This window comes from Pipistrellus hanaki (assembly GCF_964339955.1).
Source record: "Pipistrellus hanaki genome assembly, chromosome: X".
Classification (NCBI taxonomy): Eukaryota; Metazoa; Chordata; class Mammalia; order Chiroptera; family Vespertilionidae; genus Pipistrellus; species Pipistrellus hanaki.
In genome coordinates this window covers 55,360,058-55,380,605 of record NC_140524.1, presented here as the reverse complement: position 1 = coordinate 55,380,605, position 20,548 = coordinate 55,360,058, and the positions used below count along the sequence as shown (strand labels likewise).

Genomic DNA, 20,548 nt, shown 5'->3' with positions numbered 1-20,548 from the left:
GTTCTCTTGGGGTGTGGGGTGGCCTGGGCAAGGGGCCTGTGGTGGTTTTCAGGCCAGCCACACCCCCCAGCAGCCCAAGTGGAGGCCCTGGTACCTGGAATTTATTTATCTTCTACAATTGAAACTTTGTAGCCCGGGGTGGAGCCAAGTCTTCTGCTTGCTCTGTGGCTGCTGCCATTTCTGTTTGGATTTGTTTACCTTCTATAATTGAAACTTTGTAGCCTTGAGTGGAAGCTTAGGCTGGCTAAGGCAGGTGGAAAACTTGGCTTCCTCCATTGCCTGGGAAACCCAAACCTCTCTGTGGCTGCAGCCATCTTGGTTGGGGTTAATTTGCATACTCGTTTTGATTGCCTGGTGGGTATGACTGGTGGGCATGGCTTGTGGATGTAGAGGAGGTATGGTCAATTTGCATATTAATATTTTATTAGATAAGATAGCAATTGGGAATTAATATCCCTCTTAAAAATTTATTTAAAACAATGAATATTCTGAAATCCTATATAATAAAAGGACGAATGGCAGAATGATTGGTTGCTATGTTGCACACTGACCATGAGCAGGCAGACATTCAATGCAGGAGCTGCCTCCTGGTGATCAGTGCACTTCCACAATGTGAGCACAGCTCATCCAGAAGCCCTGAGTTGGGCTCATTGCTGGAGAGCTCAGTGGTGGTGGTGTGAGCCCCTCCTACCTCCACAGCAGCACTAAGGATGTCTGACTGTGGGGAGCAGGACTAAGCTGCCAGTCAGACATCCCCCGAGGACTTCCGGACTGCAAGAGGAAGCAGGCCAGACTGAGGGACCTCCCAACCCCACCCCGAGTGTATGAATTTTGTGCATCAGGTCTCTAGTATGTAAATAAATAAGTTAAACACAAAACATTTTAAATGGCAACCAATGCCTTGAAAATACTGACTAGTGCTGACATGTCAGTACTTATGAAAACTCAGTGGCTTTTGCATTATCTGAATCTTCACCAAAGCTCAAAATATGTTAAATTTTATGAGAATAAACTACCAATGATCTATCCAGAACACAAAAGACAAGGACACTTCATATGAGCATTTATTTAATGAGTATTTAATAAGCAGCTACTCTGTGTGATATACTGCTCCACTTATTAAGGACATAGCTGTGAAGTAGAACCATAAAAAAAATATCTGCTCTCATGGGGAACATATTCTACAAGAAGTTTTAAAGAGAATAAACATAATAAAGTCTACATAATCCATTATGTAGTGATCAATTCTGTGTGACAAACTTTAAACAAACCAAAGGGATAAACTTTTCTGGAGGATACAGTTGCTATTTCACATAGAGTCATCAAGGAAGTCTTGTTGAGGAGCTGACTTTGAACAGTGATCTAAAGGAGTTAAAAAAGCAAGCCATTTGAATATCTGAGGAAAGAGAATCCAGGCAAATAAAACAAAAAGAACAAATTTTGTGACATAGAAATGTGTTTGGTATGTGTTTGGCTAGGTGCCATATAAATGGCCTGGAGGAAAATGGAAAATGTAGGAATACCTGTTAAGAAGCCATTTCAATAAGCTAGACAAAAGATGATGGTGGCTTGGACAAGATTGGTAGCAGTGACATTGTCAAAACTGGTTGGATTGTATATATTTTAAAGGTAGAGCCCAGAGTAGTTGTTTAAGGACTTGGTATCTGGTGTAACAGAAACAGGAGTCTAGAGTTTGTGCCAGCAACTGAGATTACAAAGCTTCAGGAAGAGCACATTTGGAGAAAGGGAATCAGAAGTTGAGTCTCGGGCATATGAAGTTGAAAATACCTATTAGACATCCAGGAGAAGTGTGAGCTGAGGATGTAAATTTGCAAGTTATCAGTATGTTGATGTTATTTAAACCATGAGACCCTATGATATCCCCAAAAGAGTGAGAGTAGATAGGGTGGAGCAGGGTCTGGGTGGAGGGGGGCAGGGAGGAAAATGGGAGTATCTATGATTGTCAACAATAAAAACACTTTGAAATGAGTATTTCTTATGCATGTGCAATTCTACTGTTGTATAATAAAACATTTGGCTAAAAAAGAAATGTAAAGAGAAGGGATTGGAAAACGGAGCTCTGGTCACTTCAATGTTAAGAGTCTGGGAAGATTAAGATCATTCAGCAGATGATACTGGGAATGAATGGCTTTGGTGTTAGAGTAACAAGACACAGTGAGGTCCCAGAAGCTAAGAGAAGAAAGTAATTCAAGTAGAAGTAAATCATCATCTGATTCAAATGCTGCAGGTAGGTCAAATAAGATAAATAATTGTAAACTGATCATTGGATATAGCAACATAAAGGAAAGTATTAACCTTGTTATAGATACTTCAGTAAAGTGGTAGAGCAAACTTCTGATTGGAGGGGGGATAAGATGTCTTTCAGGCTCTCCAAACATTTTTCACATTTCTACACTCTTATCATCTCCAGTTGCTCCCTGAATAAGCTCAAAGGGATTCCATGAGAGAAGTATGAAACTCATTTTTTAACACTACCTATTTCATTAAGTAAACTATACACTATGCACAAAGTAATAAGCACTTTATGGATGAGAAATTGTGACTTTTTGTTATTACACCAAAGCTTTTTAAAGGAAACAGCACATTTATATTTAATCTTCACCTGCGGATATGTTTTTCATTGATTTGAGAGAGAAAGGAAGGGGGGTAAACATCAATGTGAGAGAGAAATATCATAGGATGTCTTCCATACACATCCATCTGGGGATTAAACCCACAATCTAAGTCCCCTGATCTGGAATTTAACTCAAAACCCTTTTGTGTACAGAATGATTCACCAACCAACTGAGCCACCCAGCCAGGGCAAAAAGAATACTTTCATTTCACTTTATTTCTCTACTAGAAACCTGGTGCACAAAATTTGTGCACTGGGGGTAGCCCCTCAGCCTAGCCTGCATCTTCTCCAATCTAGAACCCCTCTGTGGATATCCCTCTCACAATCCAGGACTGCTGCCTCCTAACCACTTGTCTGCCTGCCTGCTTTATTGCCCCTAACTGCTTTTGCCTGCCAGTCTGATCACCCCCTAACCACTACCCTGCCAGCCTGCTTAACACTTAACTGCTTCCCTGCTGGCCCAATTGCCTATAACTGTCCTCCCCTGCAGAGCTGGTTGCCCCCACTGCCCTCCCCTGCTGGCCTGATGGTCCCCAATTGCCCTCACCTGCCATCCTGGTCACCCCCAGCTTCCCTCCTGTGCCAGCCTAATGGCCTCAACTGCCTTTCCTGCCAGCCCAATCACCCCCAACTGCCCTCCCCTGCTGGCCTGTTCACAACCAATTGCCTTCCCTGCTGGCCTGATTGCCCACAACTGCCCTCCCCTGCTGGCCATTTTGTGGCAGCCATCTTATGGTGGCCATCTTGTGGTGACATAGGGCCACCCATCTTTTGATGATGTGGGAGTGGCCATCTTTTGATGAGATGGGGGCTTTCATCTTGTCCCAAAATTGCATGGATTAACCATAATATTTTATCACTTTCAAAAATGTTAAAGTATGGAAACATGCCATTAGGCCCCTGCCAGAAGAGGCAGACAAGGAGAAAGTCCTAGAGAATGTGTTTAAAGAAATAATGGCAGGCTTGAAGATGGCGACCGAACAGTCGGACTTGTTCTGACTCTGGTCCCAGAACAGATAAAAGTAACATCTGAGTTGCTCAGGGAGGGTTGATTGGCAGCTGAGGGGCAGCAGAGGTTTCAAGGAAGCTAGGCAGCGATCCGCTGGACAGGATTTCCAGCCGGTGGCCAACACTGCCACAGCGGCGGCCGGCGGCGACTGCGGCGGCGGCAGAAGCAGCGGCGGCGGTGCTGTGAGAAAGGAGTGGCTTCTCTGAGGCCTGGAAAGCCCACTGCGGAGAGGTCCATCCAGTAGCTGAGACGCCCGACTTGGCGCTGGCGCGTGGATTCAAAGGAGTTCTTCGGTCACCCACGGAAAGGTCAGAATTTGCGGGGAAAGCCTGAGAGATCGCGGTCCCGCGGTGCCAGCAGCCACAGTAGCCGGGGAGTTCCGGCCCCGCCTCCATGGAGCGCCCGCAAAGCTGAGCCCTAAGAAGGCTGCAGCGACATCTAGTGCTGGGTTTGGCATAAGCTTCCCCAGAAGCGGGAATTTTTTTTTTTTTTTTTTTTTTAAAAAGCCAGGGGACACGGGACAGAGTGTTAAGAATCGCGGCTGTCCCGCCAAGGGCGGAACATCTGGACACCTCGGCGCCTGATCCCCTTCACCCCCTAGCTTCAGAATACTAGGGAAGAACAGCCTAGTTGGGCATATCCGGGGAATTTGCAGGGAGAAAGTGCCTCCCTGGAAACAAGGGATCGGAGCCAGAAGAGATAGTCTGGGAGCCAGCTGGCACCCTGCCAGCTAGAGCCATAGAGAAAGAAGGCCGGAGCAACCAAAAAGACTGGGAGGTCAAACCGGAAACACTGACACCTAAGAGCTGAATTACAAACTTCCCTTCTTTTTTTTTTTTTTTTTTTCTCTTTTTTTTTTTTTTTTTTTTCCTTTCTTTTCTTTTGTCTTTTAATTAATCAAAAATAAATGGACACAAATATCTAAGATATAGTCTACTGAAAATTAAGGACTACCTTACAAAACTGAGGTGCAGTGGAAAGCTGGGAACTGCAAGACTGTCTGGTCCGAGAATCAGAAGTGCCAAATACATTAACTGAGGAAGTGAGTGACCAGTACTGGTCATTTTTATGCTAATTTTGCTATACTTTATTTTATTTTCATTTTTTACATCTTTTATTTAATTTTCATTTTTCATATCTTTTACTTAAGAAACAATTTTTTTTCTTTTTTCCTTACTTGATTTTACCTTTTCAATTACTACATTTTTCAATCTCTATCACTATTACTACTGCTATTTTGCAATTTTTTAAAAAAAAATTTTTATTTATTTATTTTTTCTTTCTTTCTTTTCTTTTTTTTCTCTCTCTAGTACCATTTTATTTTTTCTTTATTTTACATTGGGAGTAACCTTCATTCTATTTTAATCTCTACTATAGCATCATTCAACCCTATCTCAACTCAACCTTTACACTATCACTCTCTTACTAAACTTTACCCTTTAGTCTACAGTTTATCCTATCCCTTTCCGGCTTTAGTTTTTCCTCTATTCTCTCTCTATACCCCCTGCTAAAGCTCTCACTATACTTATAGACCTAAGTTCCAACCCCTGCTCCAAGTGTATAAATACCAATCTCTGCACTATATTAACTAGTTAAAAAAAAAAAAAAAATCCATTCTCCCCTCTATCCTTTTCGCATTGTATGTGTGAAGGTTGATTATTGTGAATTTTTATGCCTTTTAGTGAAATTGTTATGCTTATTCCTGTATTGTTATTGTTGCTTTGTATTTTTTTTTAAATCCTCTGTTTTTGTTTGTTTATTTTACTTCTGTATATCATAGCCTTACTTAATAATAGTGGATATTGTAGTTTGTATTAATCTCCAAGTATTGTTAGTGGCATTGGCTGGGTCCAGAGGTTTTTCTATGGCAATTTTCTCCACATATATATAGTTTGTTTCCCATTTCTCTTTTAGTTTGCTTCTTCTCTCTCTTTCTCTCTCTCTCTCTCCCTCTTCTTTTTTTCCCTGTTTTCCAACTTCATTTTGTCATTACTTTTTTCTTCTTCTTCTTTTTCTATCTCTTTATCCCTCTTTTTTTTTAATTTACTTAATTTTTTTTTTAATTTTAATTTTATTTTTTTTAATTTTTCTTTATTTTATTTTTACCTTTATTCCTTCTCTCCTATCCCCTAAGTTGCCTTTCTCTAGTGGTCACCTTTATTAGAGGTTATTAATATTGTAAATACATTCCTGTTAAGTGCCGCTTGTGTTGTACCTGGTAGTGTTGTATTTTGTACCTCAAAATCAACGCAGGAGAAGGAATACCACATAACCAGACATCCTGAAAAGAGAGGCCATGGGGAGACAAAAACATAGTCCGCACTTGAAAGAAAAGCAGGCATCACCAGAAAAGGAAGTAAACGAGCCAGAGGTAAGCAGCCTGCCAGAGCAAGAATTCAGAGTAATGATCATAGCATGGCTAAAAAGAATGGAAGAGAAATTTGACAAAAGCCAAGAAGAAATGAGAAAGAACCATGAGGAAATGAAGGAGAGCCATGAGGAACTGAAGAAGAACCAAGAAGAAATGAAAAGTGACATCGCTACCATGAAGAACTCAATAGAAAGCATCAAGAGTAGACTAGATGAAGCAGAGGACCGCATCAGTGAGCTAGAAGATAAGATGGAAAAAAATACCCAAGTAGAGCAACTTCTAGAAAAAAAGATTAAAAAGCAGGAGGAGAGCCTACGGGAGCTTTGGGACAAAACAAAACAAAATAATATTCGAATAATAGGGGTTCCAGAAGGAAAGGAAACTGAGGTAGACATGGAAAAAGTATTTCAAGAAATAATGACAGAAAACTTTCCTGAAATAGAAAAGAAAAAACCCACACAAATCCAAGATGCCCGCAGAGTCCCAAGCAAAATGAATCCCAGAAGACAGACTCCAAGGCACATTATAATTAAATTGGCAAACAACAACGACAAAGTAAGAATCTTAAAAGCAGCCAGAGAGAGACAGAAAGTTACATACAAAGGAACCCCCATCAGACTAGCAACTGATTTCTCAACAGAAACTTATCAGGCCAGAAGGGAATGGGATGAAATATACAAAGTCATGCAAAGGAAGGGTCTGAATCCAAGAATACTGTACCCAGCAAGGCTATCAATCAAAATTGAAGGGGAAATCAGGAGCTTCACAGACAAAAAAAGACTGAAGGAATTTATCTCCACCAAACCAGCAATGCAAGAAATGCTAAAGGGTCTACTGTAAAAATAAAGAAATAAGAAGTGAAGAAGGAACACGGGTATAGAATAAAAATGGCGTCAAATGAGTACCTATCAATAATAACCTTAAATGTAAATGGATTAAATGCTCCAATCAAAAGACATAGGGTAACAGATTGGATAAGAAAACAAGACCCATACATCTGTTGTCTACAAGAAACCCACCTCAGAAAAAGAGATGCACACAGACTGAGGGCGAAGGGATGGAAAAAAGTTTTCCAGGCAAATGGAAATGAAAAAAAAGCTGGGGTAGCAATACTTATATCTGACAAATTAGATCTCAGAGTGAAGGACATAACAAGAGATAATGAAGGCCACTTCATAATACTAAAGGGAACAATCCAACAAGAAGAAATAACCCTGGTAAATATATATGCACCCAATACAGGAGCAACCAAATACATTAAAAAACTGCTAGAGGACATTAAGGGAGAGATTAATAGCAATACAATCATAGTAGGAGATTTTAATACCCCACTGTCACCCTTCGACAAATCATCTAAACAAAAAATCAGCAAAGAAATATCAATCCTAAACGACTCACTAGACCAGATGGAATTAATTGACATCTTTAGAACATTCCACCCCAAAGCCACAGAATATACATTCTTCTCAAGTGCACATGGGACATTCTCAAAGATAGACCACATTTTGGGACATAGGCAAAGTCTCTTCAAATTCAAGAAGATAGAAATCATATCAAGTATCTTCTCAGACCATAATGGCATAAAACTGGACATTAACTACAATAAAAATAATCCAAAGAAATCAAACACATGGAGACTAAACAGCTTGCTATTAAACAAGGACTGGGTTACCAGAGAAATCAAGGAAGAAATTAAAAACATCCTGGAAACAAATGACAATGAAAGCACAACAATCCAAAATCTTTGGGACACAGCAAAAGCAGTTTTGAGAGGGAAGTTCATATCCTTACAAGCCTATTGCAAAAAACTAGAAAAAATAGTAACAGATGATCTAACTCTACAACTCAAAGAGTTAGAAAAGGAGCAACAAGAAAAACCCAGTGTAAGCAGAAGGAAGGAAATAACAAAAATCAGAGCAGAGATAAACGACATAGAGACCAAAAAAACAATACATAAGATCAACAAAACCAAGAGCTGGTTCTTTGAAAGAATAAACAAGATAGATGGACCTCTAGCCAGGATAACCAAGAAACAAAGAGAGAGGACCCAAATAAACAAAATCAGAAATGAAAGAGGTGAAATAACAACAGACCCCACCGAAATACAACGGATTGTTACAAAATACTACGAACAACTCTATTCCAACAAACTGAACAACCTGGAGGAAATGGACATATTCCTAGAAAAATACAAACTTCCAAAACTCAATCAGGAAGAATCTAAAAATCTCAATAGACCAGTGACTTGGGAAGAAATTGAAACAGTCATCAAAAAGCTTCCAGCAAACAAAAGCCCAGGGCCAGATGGCTTCACAGGAGAGTTTTACCAAACATTCAAGGAAGAACTAAAACCTATCCTCCTCAGACTATTCCAAAAAATTCAAGAGGAAGGAACACTTCCAAACTCCTTCTATGAAGCCAGCATCACCCTAATACCAAAACCCGATAAAGACAACTCAATGAAAGAGAATTACAGGCCAATATCCCTCATGAACATAGATGCCAAAATCCTCAACAAAATTCTAGCAAATCGGCTCCAGCAGAGCATCACAAAGATCATACACCATGACCAAGTAGGATTTATACCAGGAATGCAAGGTTGGTACAATATCCGCAAATCAATAAACGTGATACATCACATAAACAAATTGAAAGATAAAAATCATATAGTCATATCAATTGATGCAGAAAAAGCATTTGATAAAATCCAACACCCTTTCCTGATAAAAACTCTTAACAAGGTGGGAGTACAAGGATCATACCTCACCGTAATAAAAGCTATATATGATAAACCCACAGCAAACATCATACTCAATGGGCAAAAACTAAAACCATTCCCTCTAAGAACAGGAACAAGACAGGGATGCCCACTATCGCCACTCCTCTTTGACATAGTACTGGAAGTACTAGCCATTGCAATTAGACAAGAGGAGGAAATAAAAGGCATCCAAATTGGAAAAGAAGAAGTAAAGTTATCCTTATTTGCAGACGACATGATATTGTATATAAAAAACCCAAAAGACTCCATTAAAAAACTAATTGGCTTAATAAATGAATTTGGCAATGTAGCAGGATACAAAATTAACACCAAGAAATCTATGGCATTTCTATACACCAACAGTGAGTTTATAGAAACAGAGACTAAAAAAGCAATTCCATTTACGATCGCACCAAAAAAATTAAGATACCTAGGAATAAACTTAACTAAGGAAGTAAAGGACCTATTTGCGGAAAACTACACGACACTGAAAAAAGAAATAGAGGAAGATGTAAACAGATGGAAGAACATACCATGTTCATGGATTGGTAGAATCAACATCATCAAAATGTCCATACTTCCTAAAGCAATCTATAAGTTCAATGCACTCCCCATTAAAATACCAACGGCATATTTCACTGACCTAGAAAGAGCTCTCCAAAAGTTCATTTGGAACAATAAAAGACCCCGAATAGCCACAGCAATCCTGAGAAAGAAGAGTAAAGTAGGAGGTATCTCAATACCAGACTTCAAACTGTATTACAAAGCCACTGTTCTCAAAACAGCCTGGTACTGGCACAAAAACAGACATATAGATCAATGGAATCAAATCGAGAACCCAGATATCAACCCAAATCACTATGCTCAATTAATATTTGACAAAGGAGGCACTAATATACAATGGAGTCAAGACAGTCTCTTCAATAAATGGTGTTGGGAAAATTGGACAGATACATGCAAAAGAATGAAACTAGATCACCAACTTACACCGTACACAAAAATAAACTCAAAATGGATACAGGACTTAAACATCAGACGGGAAACCATAAAAATACTTGAAGCATCCACAGGCAACAAAATCTCAGACGTATGCCAAAAAAACTTCTTCACTGATACTACCCCTAGTGCAATGGAAGCTAAAGAGAAAATAAACAAATGGGAATACATCAAAATAAAAAGCTTTTTTACAGCAAAAGAAACCATCAACAAAACAACAAGAAAGCCCACTGTGTGGGAGAACATATTTGCAAATGTTACCACTGATAAAGGTTTAATCTCCAACATCTACAAACAGCTTATACAACTAAATAAAAGGAAGATGAATGATCCAATTAAAAAATGGGCAATGGACCTAAATAGAATATTTTCAAAAGAAGACAGAAGGAAGGCCAAAAAGCACATGAAAACATGCTCAAAGTCACTAATTATCCGAGAGATGCAAATCAAAACAACAATGCGGTACCATCTCACACCTGTCAGAATGGCCAACATCAACAAATCAACAAACGACAAGTGTTGGCGAGGTTGCGGAGAAAAAGGAACCCTCGCGCACTGCTGGTGGGAATGTAGACTGGTGCAACCACTGTGGAGAACAGTGTGGAGTTTCCTCAAAAAACTGAAAATGGAACTCCCATTTGACCCAGTAATCCCACTTCTAGGAATATATCCCAAGAAACTTGAAACACCAATCAGAAAGGATATATGCACCCCTATGTTCATAGCAGCACAATCTACAATAGCCAGAATTTGGAAACAGCCTAAGTGTCCGTCAGCAGATGATTGGATCCAAAAACTATGGTACATCTACACAATGGAATACTATGCTGCCATAAAAAAGAAGGATTTCTCATCATTTGCAGCATCCTGGATGGAATTGGAGAACATCATGCTGAGTGAAATAAGCCAATCAATGAAAGAGAAACACCACATGACCTCACTCATTTGTGGATAATAAAGAACATTATAAACTGGTGAACCATAAGATAGATATAGAGACAGTATATCAACAAGTAGACTGTCAAGTTACAGTGGGGACGGGAGGAAGATCTGGGGGAGATAATAGATCAACCGAAGGACTTTTATACATGCATATAAGTGCAACCAATGGACACAAAACTCTGGGGAGGGAGGGGATGTGTGGGAGGGAGGGAGGGGGTAAAAAAAATCAATAAAATATATTAAAAAAAAATAAAAATAAATAAATAAAAAAAAAAAAAAAAAAAAAAAAGAAATAATGGCAGAAAAAATTCTCTAACCTGGTTAAAGAAAAAGTCACACAAGTTCAGGAGGCACAGAGAACCCCAAACAAGAAAATCCAAACAGGCCCAGACCCAGACACATCATAATTAAAATGCCAAAAATTAAAGAAAAAAGAGAGAATCTTAAAGGCATCCAGAGAAAAGAAATATGTTACCTACAAAGGTGTTCTAATAAGGCTGACACCTGATTTCTCATCAGAAACTCTACAGGCCAGAAGGGAATGGAATGAAATACTCAAGGTAATGGAACATTATACCCCAACACAGCAGATTATGCATTCTTCTGAAGTATGCATGGTTCATTCTCAAAGATAGACCTCATGTTAGGACACAAAATAAGTTTCTACAAGTTCAAGAAGATTGAAATCACATCAAGCATCTTATCAGATCACAATGGAATGAAATTAGAAATCAACTATAGTAAAAAACACCCAAAAACATTCAAACATATGGAGGCTAAATATCATTTTATTAAACAACTAGAGGCCCAGTGTACAAAATTAATGCATGGAGGAGTGTCCCTCAACCCAGCATACACCCTCTCCAATCTGGGATCCCTCTCACAATCAGGACTGCTGACTCCCAACTAGTTGCTCGCCTGCCTGCCTTCCTGATTGCCCCTAACCGCTTCTGCCTGTCAGCCTGATCACGCCCTAACCACTTCTTGCCAGCCTGATTGATGTCTAACTGCTCCCCTGCTAGCCTTTTTGTCCCCAACTTCCCTCCTCTGCCAGCCTGGTCACCCCTAACTGCCCTCCCATGCAGGCTTGATCACCCCCAACTACTCTCCCTTGCAGGCCTGGTCCCTCCCAACTGCCCTCCCCTGCTGGCCATCTTGTGGCAGCCAACTTGTGTCCACAGAGGGGAAGGATCTTTGACCACAGGGAGGCAGCCTTCTTGTGTGTTGTAGTGATGGTCAATCTGCATATAGTCTGTTATTAAATAGGATAAAGGCCTGGTGCATGGGTGGGGGTCAGCTGGTTTGACATAAAGAGTGTCCCAGATCAAGATGGAGGTCCCCTGGGTCATGGGATGGCCTGGGCTCATGGCCTGAGGTGGTTTGCAGGCTGGCCACATCCGCAGTGACCCAAGTGGGGATCCTGGTATCTAGGATTTATTTATCTTCTACAATTGAAAATTTGTAACCTGGAGCTAAGCCAAGCCTCCTGATTGCTCTGAGATGGCAGCCATTTCTGTTGGGATTTATTTATCTCCTATAATTACAACTTTGTAGCCTTACACAGAGGCCAAAGCAGGCCAGGGCTGCAGAAGCTTGGCTTCCTCCATCTCTTGGGACAATCCAAGCCTCCTGCTCTCTCCAGCTTTGTGGTTGCCATCATTTTTGTTGAGATTTATTTATATTCTATAATTGAAACTTTGTAGCCTTAAGTGGATACCTGGGCCTGCCAGGGTGTGCGGAAAGCTTGGCTTCCTCCATTTCCAGGGAAACTCAAGCCTGCCTCCTGCTCTCTCTGTGGCCGCAGCCATCTTGGTTGGGTTAATTTGCATACTCCCTATTGATTGGCTAGTGGGTGTGGCTGGTGGGCGAGGCTTGTGGGTATAGGGGAGTGATGGTTAATTTGTATATTACTCTTTTATTAGATAGGATGAATGGGTTACCAATGAGATCAAGAAAGAAATAAAATTCTGAAAACAAATGAAAATGAACACACAATAACCCAAAAACTCTGGGACACACATAAACAGTTCTGAAAGGGAAGTTCATAGCACTATAGGTATGCCTCAAAAAAAAAGTAAAATCAGCAATAGACTATTTAACCCTATAACTTAAAGAACTATAAAGAGAACAACACGAAATGACCAGAGTAAGTAGAAGGGAGGAAATAATAACGTTTAGCACAGAAATGAATAACATAGAGACTAAACAATACAATATTAAAAATCAATGGAACCAAGAGCTGGTTCTTTGAAAAGATAAACAAAATCAATAAAACATTAGCCAGACCTATGAAGAAATAGAGAGGACACACATAAATAAAATCAGAAACAAAAGTAGAGGAGTAACCACTGAAACCACAGAAATACAAAGTATTATAAAAAAGTACTACAAACAACTATATGAAAACAAGCTGAATAATGTGGATGAAATAGATAAATTATTAGAACAATACAAACTCCCAAAAACTGATGCAGAAAATGCAGAAATAATAATAATAATAATAATAATAATAATAATAATAATAATAAAACATGAATAGGCCAATGACACATGATGAAATAAAATTAGTAATCAAAAAACTCCCAGCAAACAGAAGCCCTGCTTCAGATGGCTTCACAGGTGAGTGTTAGCAAATAGTCAAGGAAGAAATAACATCTATACTCCTCAAACTATATCAGAAAATCCAAGAGGAAGGAAATTCAAAATTCCTTTTATGAGGCCAGCATTATCCTAATTCCAAAACCAGGTAAAGACACTGCAAGAAAGAGAATTATAGGTCAATATCCGTGATGAACATAGATGCTAAAATACTCAACAAAATATTAGCAAATCGCTTCCAGCAATATGTTAAAAAGATCATACCCATGACCAAGCAGTATTTATCCCAGGGATGCAATATTCACATAACAATAACTTTAATATATCACATAAACAAATTAGAAGACAAATATCACATGATCATATTGATAGATGCAGAAAAAAGCATGCAACAAAATTCAACACCCGGCCAAGACCGGTTAGGCTCAGTGGATAGAGTGTCGGCCTGCGGACTGAAAGGTCCCGGGTTCAATTCCGGGCAAGGGCATGTACCTTGGTTGTGGGCACATCCCCAGTGGGGGGTGTACAAAAGGCAGCTGATCGATGATTCTCTCTCATCATCGATGTTTCTAACTCTCTATCCCTCTCTCTTCCTCTCTGTGAAAAATCAATAAAATATATATTTTTTAAAATCCAACACCCATTTTTGATAAAAACTCTCAGCAAGGTGGGAATAGAGGAAGCATATCTCAACATGATAAAGGCCATATATGAGAAACGAACGCTTACGAATTTGCCAATGTAGCAGGATACAAAATTAACACCCAGAAATCTATGGCTTTTTTATACAAAAATAATGAACTCACAGAAACATAAACTAAAAAAAAGAAAAAGAAAAAGTTATTTTTCCATTGCACATACACACACAAAAAAAACAAAAACAAAAACAAACAAAAAAACCTATATTTGAAAAAATATAGGACATTGAAAAAAAAGAGAGAGGAAGACATAAACAAATGGAAGCATATTCATGGATTGGTAGAATTAATATCATTAAAATGTCCATACTGCCCAAAGCAATCTACAGATTCAATGCAATCCCCATTAAAAAAAAACAAAAACAAAAAACAAAAAAAAAAAAAAAACAAGGGAAAACTTCAAAGATCTTAGAATAAATTCTCCAAAAATGTATCTGGGATATAAATGAATAAATAAATAAATAAATAAATAAATAAATAAATAAATAAAATAAAAGACACGATGCTGAAACCAGTTTGGCACAGTAGATAGAACATCAGCCTGTGGAGTGAAGGGTCCCAAGTTTGATTCCGGTCAAGGGAACATACCTTGGTTGTGGGCACATCGCCAGTGGGAGGTGTGCAGGAGGCAGCTCGTCAATGTTTCTCCCTCATCAATGTTTCTAACTCTCTATCCCTCTCCTTTTCTGTAAAAAATCAATAAAATATATTAAAAAACAAAACCAAAAACACGAATAGCTGCAGCAATCCTGAGAAAGAATAATAAAGTTGGAGAGATCACAATACCAGATATTAAGCTATATTACAAAGCCATTGTTCTCAAAACTGTCTGGTATTGGTACCAGAATAGACATATAGAACAATGTAACTGAACAGAGAACCCAGAAGTTGACCAAAGACATTATACTCAGCAAAAACTATCTGACAAAGGAAGCACGAGAATACAATAGAGTCAAGATAGTCTCTTCAATAAAAGGTGTTGGGAAAATTGGACAAATACATGGAAAAAATCAAACTAGACCACCAACTTACACAAGATACAAAAATAAAGTGGATAAAGGACTTAAACTTAAGATGGGAAATCATAAAAATCTTAGAAGAACTTATAGGCAGCAAAATATCAGACATATGTCATAGCAATATCTTTATTGATACAGCTCTTATAGCAATGGAAACTAAGCAGAAAATAAACAAATGGGACTTCATCAAGACAAAAAGCTTTTGTACATCAAAAGAAACCATCAACAAAACCACAAGAAAACCCACTGCATGGGAGAACATATTTTCCATGTTATCACTGATAAGGATTTAATTTCCAAAATTTACAAGGAACTCAGACAACTTAACAAAAGGAAGAAAAACAATCCAATCAAAAAATGGGCCAAGGGCCTAAATAGACACTTTTCAAAAGAGAACAAACAGAAAGCCAAAAGACATATGAAAATATGCTCAAAGTCACTAATCATCCCAGGGATGCAAATCAAAACAATGCAGTGCCATCTCACACCTGTCAGAATAGCCATCATCAACAAATCAACAAATGACAAGTGCTGGCGAGATTGTGGAGAAAAAGGAATGCTTTTGTTCTGCTGGTGGGAATCCAAATGGGTACAACCACTGTGGAAAACAGTATGGTGTTTCCTCAAAAAATTAAAAATGGCACTTTAATCCCACTTCTTGGAATATATCCCAAGAAATCAGAAACACCAATCAGAAAAGACATGTTCATAGCAGCAAAATTTACAATAGCTAAGATTTGGAAACAGCCTAAGTGCTCATCAGCAGATGAGTGGATTAGAAAACTGGTATATTTACACAATGGAATACTATGCAGGAAATAAGTCAGGTGGAGAAAGTAAATATCACATGATCTCATTCATTTTTGGAATATAATTAACAACATAAACTGATGAAACAAAATAGAGCCAGAGGAAAAATATATTTTAGAATATAATAGAAATAATTCTGTTATTTGCAAATTTTTATTATTTCCTACAACTTTTGTGATTTTATACTTCGTTAGTACAGTTTTGTTAACATTATTATATTTAAAATCATTTTTCTTGAAATATTAACATAGGCATGTAATACGTTTAAAATAGTTTTTTCTTGAAATATTAATGTTTATTGCATGTAACATATTTAAAATAGTTTTTCTTGAAATATCAATGTTTAGTGCAGATAAAATTATTATACTTAAAATGCTTTTGCTTAAAATACCAATTTTTATTGCATGTAACATTATTATATGTAAAACTATTTTTTGAAATAAAAAAAATAAAATATGCCATTTTGAAAATGGCAGTCAAATGACTAAAAAAACTCACAAAATGCCCATTATGTTTAGTAGTATGCATCTTCTGGTATGTTAAACACATCAAAATATGTTTCCAAATTTTGTGTGGACAAGCACTAAAGGATAAACAATTTTTTGGTTAAATAATGACAAACTTTAAAATGTCCCTATTCAATTGGCCTGTTATAAGTTTTACTCCCTATTAGAAAATATGCCAACACCAGTGTGAGAAGGTTATGGATAATCTGACTTCTGAATATGAGCCCCAAATAAACTTTTGTTACAAAGTTAGAATATTCTACTCTCAATTAGCTGAGGTTTTAACCTCTCATTGGTTGTACAATAACTTCCCCATAGAAATATAAACAAGAGCACCAAACCCCAAACTAAATTTGGAATAAGAATCATTGACTTGTGGTTTACTGCTTAAAAAAAAAAAAAAAAAAAAAAAAAAAGCATGGAAACCTATTCTAAGGATCCTTGATTTGATGTATGCTAGAGAACAATAAAGATCAGGGATACATGGATAAAGTTATTAACCCAGGTAAGAATATTCTAATATTTCCCAGTATAAAATTTTCTCTCCTCCCATTCTCATGTAAAAATAGAAGACTTGAATTACGGAACTGTATATGGTTTTATGAGCAAGAATAGAAGGGTTAACTTAAAAGAATTGACATATGTTCTGCATGTGGAATCTGGATCTCATTATTGAAACACAATTCCCTACTATAATGCCCACTGAATGAATATATGTATTGGCAGGTATTCTGGGAATTGAAGAAACTTAAACTTGGAAGATTAAAAAAGCTTTACCTTTCAAGCAACTCAGCACATTGCCTGAAAATATCTCAAGCTTGTGATTTGTCTAATTAATTAAGTTTCTTGACATTTTCAGTGAGGAATTTAAAGCTCAAGTGAAATCCATTATGACAAACTAGAGACTGGGTGCAAAATTCATCCATGGGTGAGGTCCGGCCAACCTGCCCTGATGGGGGCCCATAGGGCTGGACTGGTTGGGGGAGGGGCTGCTGGCAGTTGGCTGGCTGGCCCAATCCCTGATCAGGGTGCTGGGGGCTGATTGAGGCCCATATTGTGCTGATTGGTACCGCAGTGTGTGTCATAGCCACTGGTTGGTCCATTTGTTCTGGTTGTTCCACCATCATGGTCACTGGGGGTGTGTTATATATTCAAGTCAAAAGTATCTCTAACTCTACTCATTTTTGTCCAGACACAATCTGAGAAGTGAGTTATTAGGTACATCCTGAATTTTTGAAAACAAATTTGACAGTTCAATGATGAACCATATGTCAGCTGCTCTGGTTCACTTTGCTTCATTCCAGGAAGCTCATGATGTGTCAGTGTGTTATATTAATGAGTACATAAAAAGTCAAGAGTTTGGGTTCTGAGTTTATTTTTGTCACTAACTTCTGTGTTTTTAAGAGAGTTACTTTGACTGTTAAATGAAAACAAAAATTGGAATATTTTACTAAAAGAGAAGACCAATCTAAATAATTTGCCTTTATAGAATTATAGATGGGAATGTTCTTATTTTGAGGTTTATAGGTTATCACATATACAAGTATTTTTATGTATGTGTGTCCTTTTTGGGGGATAATATCTTCTTCAGATAGTACAAATTTGATATATCATTCATACAGTCTTCAAAAAGTTAAAAAATAAAACTAACTTAAGGTGCTAATATTTGAATAGCATATATCCAATAAGGCTAATTAATTAATCATGCAAAATTATGACTTGTACTTCAAGCTTTCTTGCAAAATCAGACTTCCCCCCTATAAATTGAACTTTATGCTATGCTGTAGTGGTTTTGCAGGGAAGCTGCAGATGCACAATATCTACTTTTCTTCATCCTGACTCATTAAATTACATTTTAAAAGTTTTGTATACTTTAAATGAATGCTTTTTTGCTAGAACTAAGTTTCCTGGAATTGTTCTGCTGTGGTTAACCACATTTGATAGCTGCTGGGAAACTATCATTTTTTATTGCTGAAGTACAATAAGTTATGAAGTTATGGTATTACATACTTGATAGAACAAAAATGGTAAAGACTCTAGACTTTACCATCAAATAATGTTTATTTTAGTTAGTGTAAGGACTTAATTAATTATATCTATAAGGCTTTAGAAATATATGCAAAATATGAATGGTATTCAGACTTCTACATTTTATCATATATTTAAATGATGTACCCAAAACTGTCATGCTTAGACAATTAGATCTTCTTTCTTTTAAAATCAAACACTTTTGGTTTCAGCATGCAATTGTCTCAAATCTACATTTCCAACTATAACTTAGCTCTTTATTTAGTATCATATTCTCTCCATTTTCTGATTCTCACATTCACGAACCATTAATGCTTACAACCTAACAAAAATTGCACTCATAATGGTCTATTATTACTCTTATTTTTTTATTTTTACAAACTACCATGATTAGTATCATTATCAAGCAATGAAAATGTCATTTTGGTAGTCTCCATTCCAAAGTGTGAACACAAATTCAAGAAAGACTCTAATCAATTAAAGATATTCTTGTCCAAGCCAATTAACAACATTTTCACTCTTTGCCTAATTAAAGCTGGGTTTTATGAGTTTATCTCCTTTGTTGTTCTTTTCAATCACTATTGTCTGTAGTCTTTTTTTTAATGATCACCTTTGACACTAAAATAAAAGGAGTTTAACCTTTGTGACAATTTTCCCCCCAAAATTCTATAGATTATTGTATTTGTCCCATTTCTTAATAGGTTTACTCTAATCTTTATTCTCATTTTACCAAAGCCTCTTTAGGTGAGCAATAGATTTTCTGTTTTCTGTATCTCATTGAATTTTCAATGGCAGACTACAAATGTATTTGGAAGTCACAGATTTTAAAATCAGACTTTTCAGGAAACATTGTTCATGCTAATTAAGTAAGAAAATAGGTTCTCTATATCAGTGTTTCCCAAACTTCTCTCATGATGAGAATCACCTGGTGGAGTTGTTAAAACATAGATTCCTGAATCCCAACTAAGAAGTGCTAAACTAGAATTTTTGGGAACATATAGGTAAAATTGCATACCTAACTTAGTGCTCTGTATATAAAATCTGTCTTAGAGCACTAGTTAAGTATACAATTTTACCTATATGTTCCCAAAAATTCTAGTTTAGCACTTCTTAGTTGGGATTCAGGAATCTATGTTTTAACAACTCCACCAGGTGATTCTCATCATGAGAGAAGTTTGGGAAACACTGCTCTATATATCCCTTTTCTATGTATCTATTTACCTGGTGTATATTGAAGTTATCAAAACTATGTGACCTGATCAATATTGGCTGCATATTCTTAAAGGAGAAACTAAATTGTGTATTTGCCTTGTTAGATTATGTCATTATCCGCTTCTACTAAAATCAGAATATAGAAGAAATTTAAATCAATGATTGTCACAAAGAAATAAGCAAAATAAATGTCTCTTTTAATCTACTAATTTTAAGAATCATATTGTAGGGATCATTTCATGATTGAACAGACTTTAACACTGAGTCAGAACACCTACTTGCAATAAGTCATAGACTCTCAGGCTATGTGATCTAAAAGCAATCTAATCTCAAAGTCAATAACCTGTATTGCTTAATTTTTTAGGAACCCCCAATAAAGAAAGGTTAACAATGCCTTTCCTGGTATTATTTAAGTGAAATAGTTCTTCAATTATAATCTAAATGCAGGAAATATTATTTGAGATATTCTGTCTAGTCATGGAAGATTAAAACAATTGAACCATTTCTTAGTAGAGAAAAATTTTTTTAAATGTATGATAATTTTTAATTAACTGAGGCAATTTTCTATATATTTCAAAAATAAATGTGGGCATCATTTAAATATTTTATGGAAAGCAATCTTATAAAGAAAGTTTATGACCAACATTATATGAACAGCTGCCTTAAATACTTTTGGAATAAATGTACAATGTCCAGTGACTGTACTGTTTCCAAACCTATAAAGATAAGACTCATTCATTTTAAATGTATCAATAGAAAGAAATGTACATTCCTTTAAGAACAATCTCACACATTTTTTAAGCAACTGATTTTCTTTAGGTACAATTAACTGCCAAGATCAGTTACTACATAACCAGTAGTAACTATGTGATGAGTTGTGCATGAATTAAACATTTTGCTCATAAGGTTTTTGCTTTTCCTTCAGTGAATTTTGAGCAATGAGACATATAAGTTCATTAACAATTG

General features: G+C 37.0%; 1 long non-coding RNA gene across 2 annotated transcripts in view; it reads right to left on the bottom strand.

Annotated features, from left to right (window-relative positions):
- Positions 1-4,471: 4,471 nt before the first annotated feature.
- Positions 4,472-20,548, bottom strand: part of LOC311615238 — a 1,780,830-nt gene continuing 1,764,753 nt past the window's right edge. Inside the window, exon 3 of one of the 2 annotated variants that reach the window (XR_014793748.1) lies at positions 4,472-4,518. This is a non-coding gene — a long non-coding RNA (uncharacterized lncRNA). Of the gene's footprint in view, positions 4,531-20,548 lie in introns of both variants that reach the window. The other variant, XR_014793749.1, reaches the window with a different exon arrangement.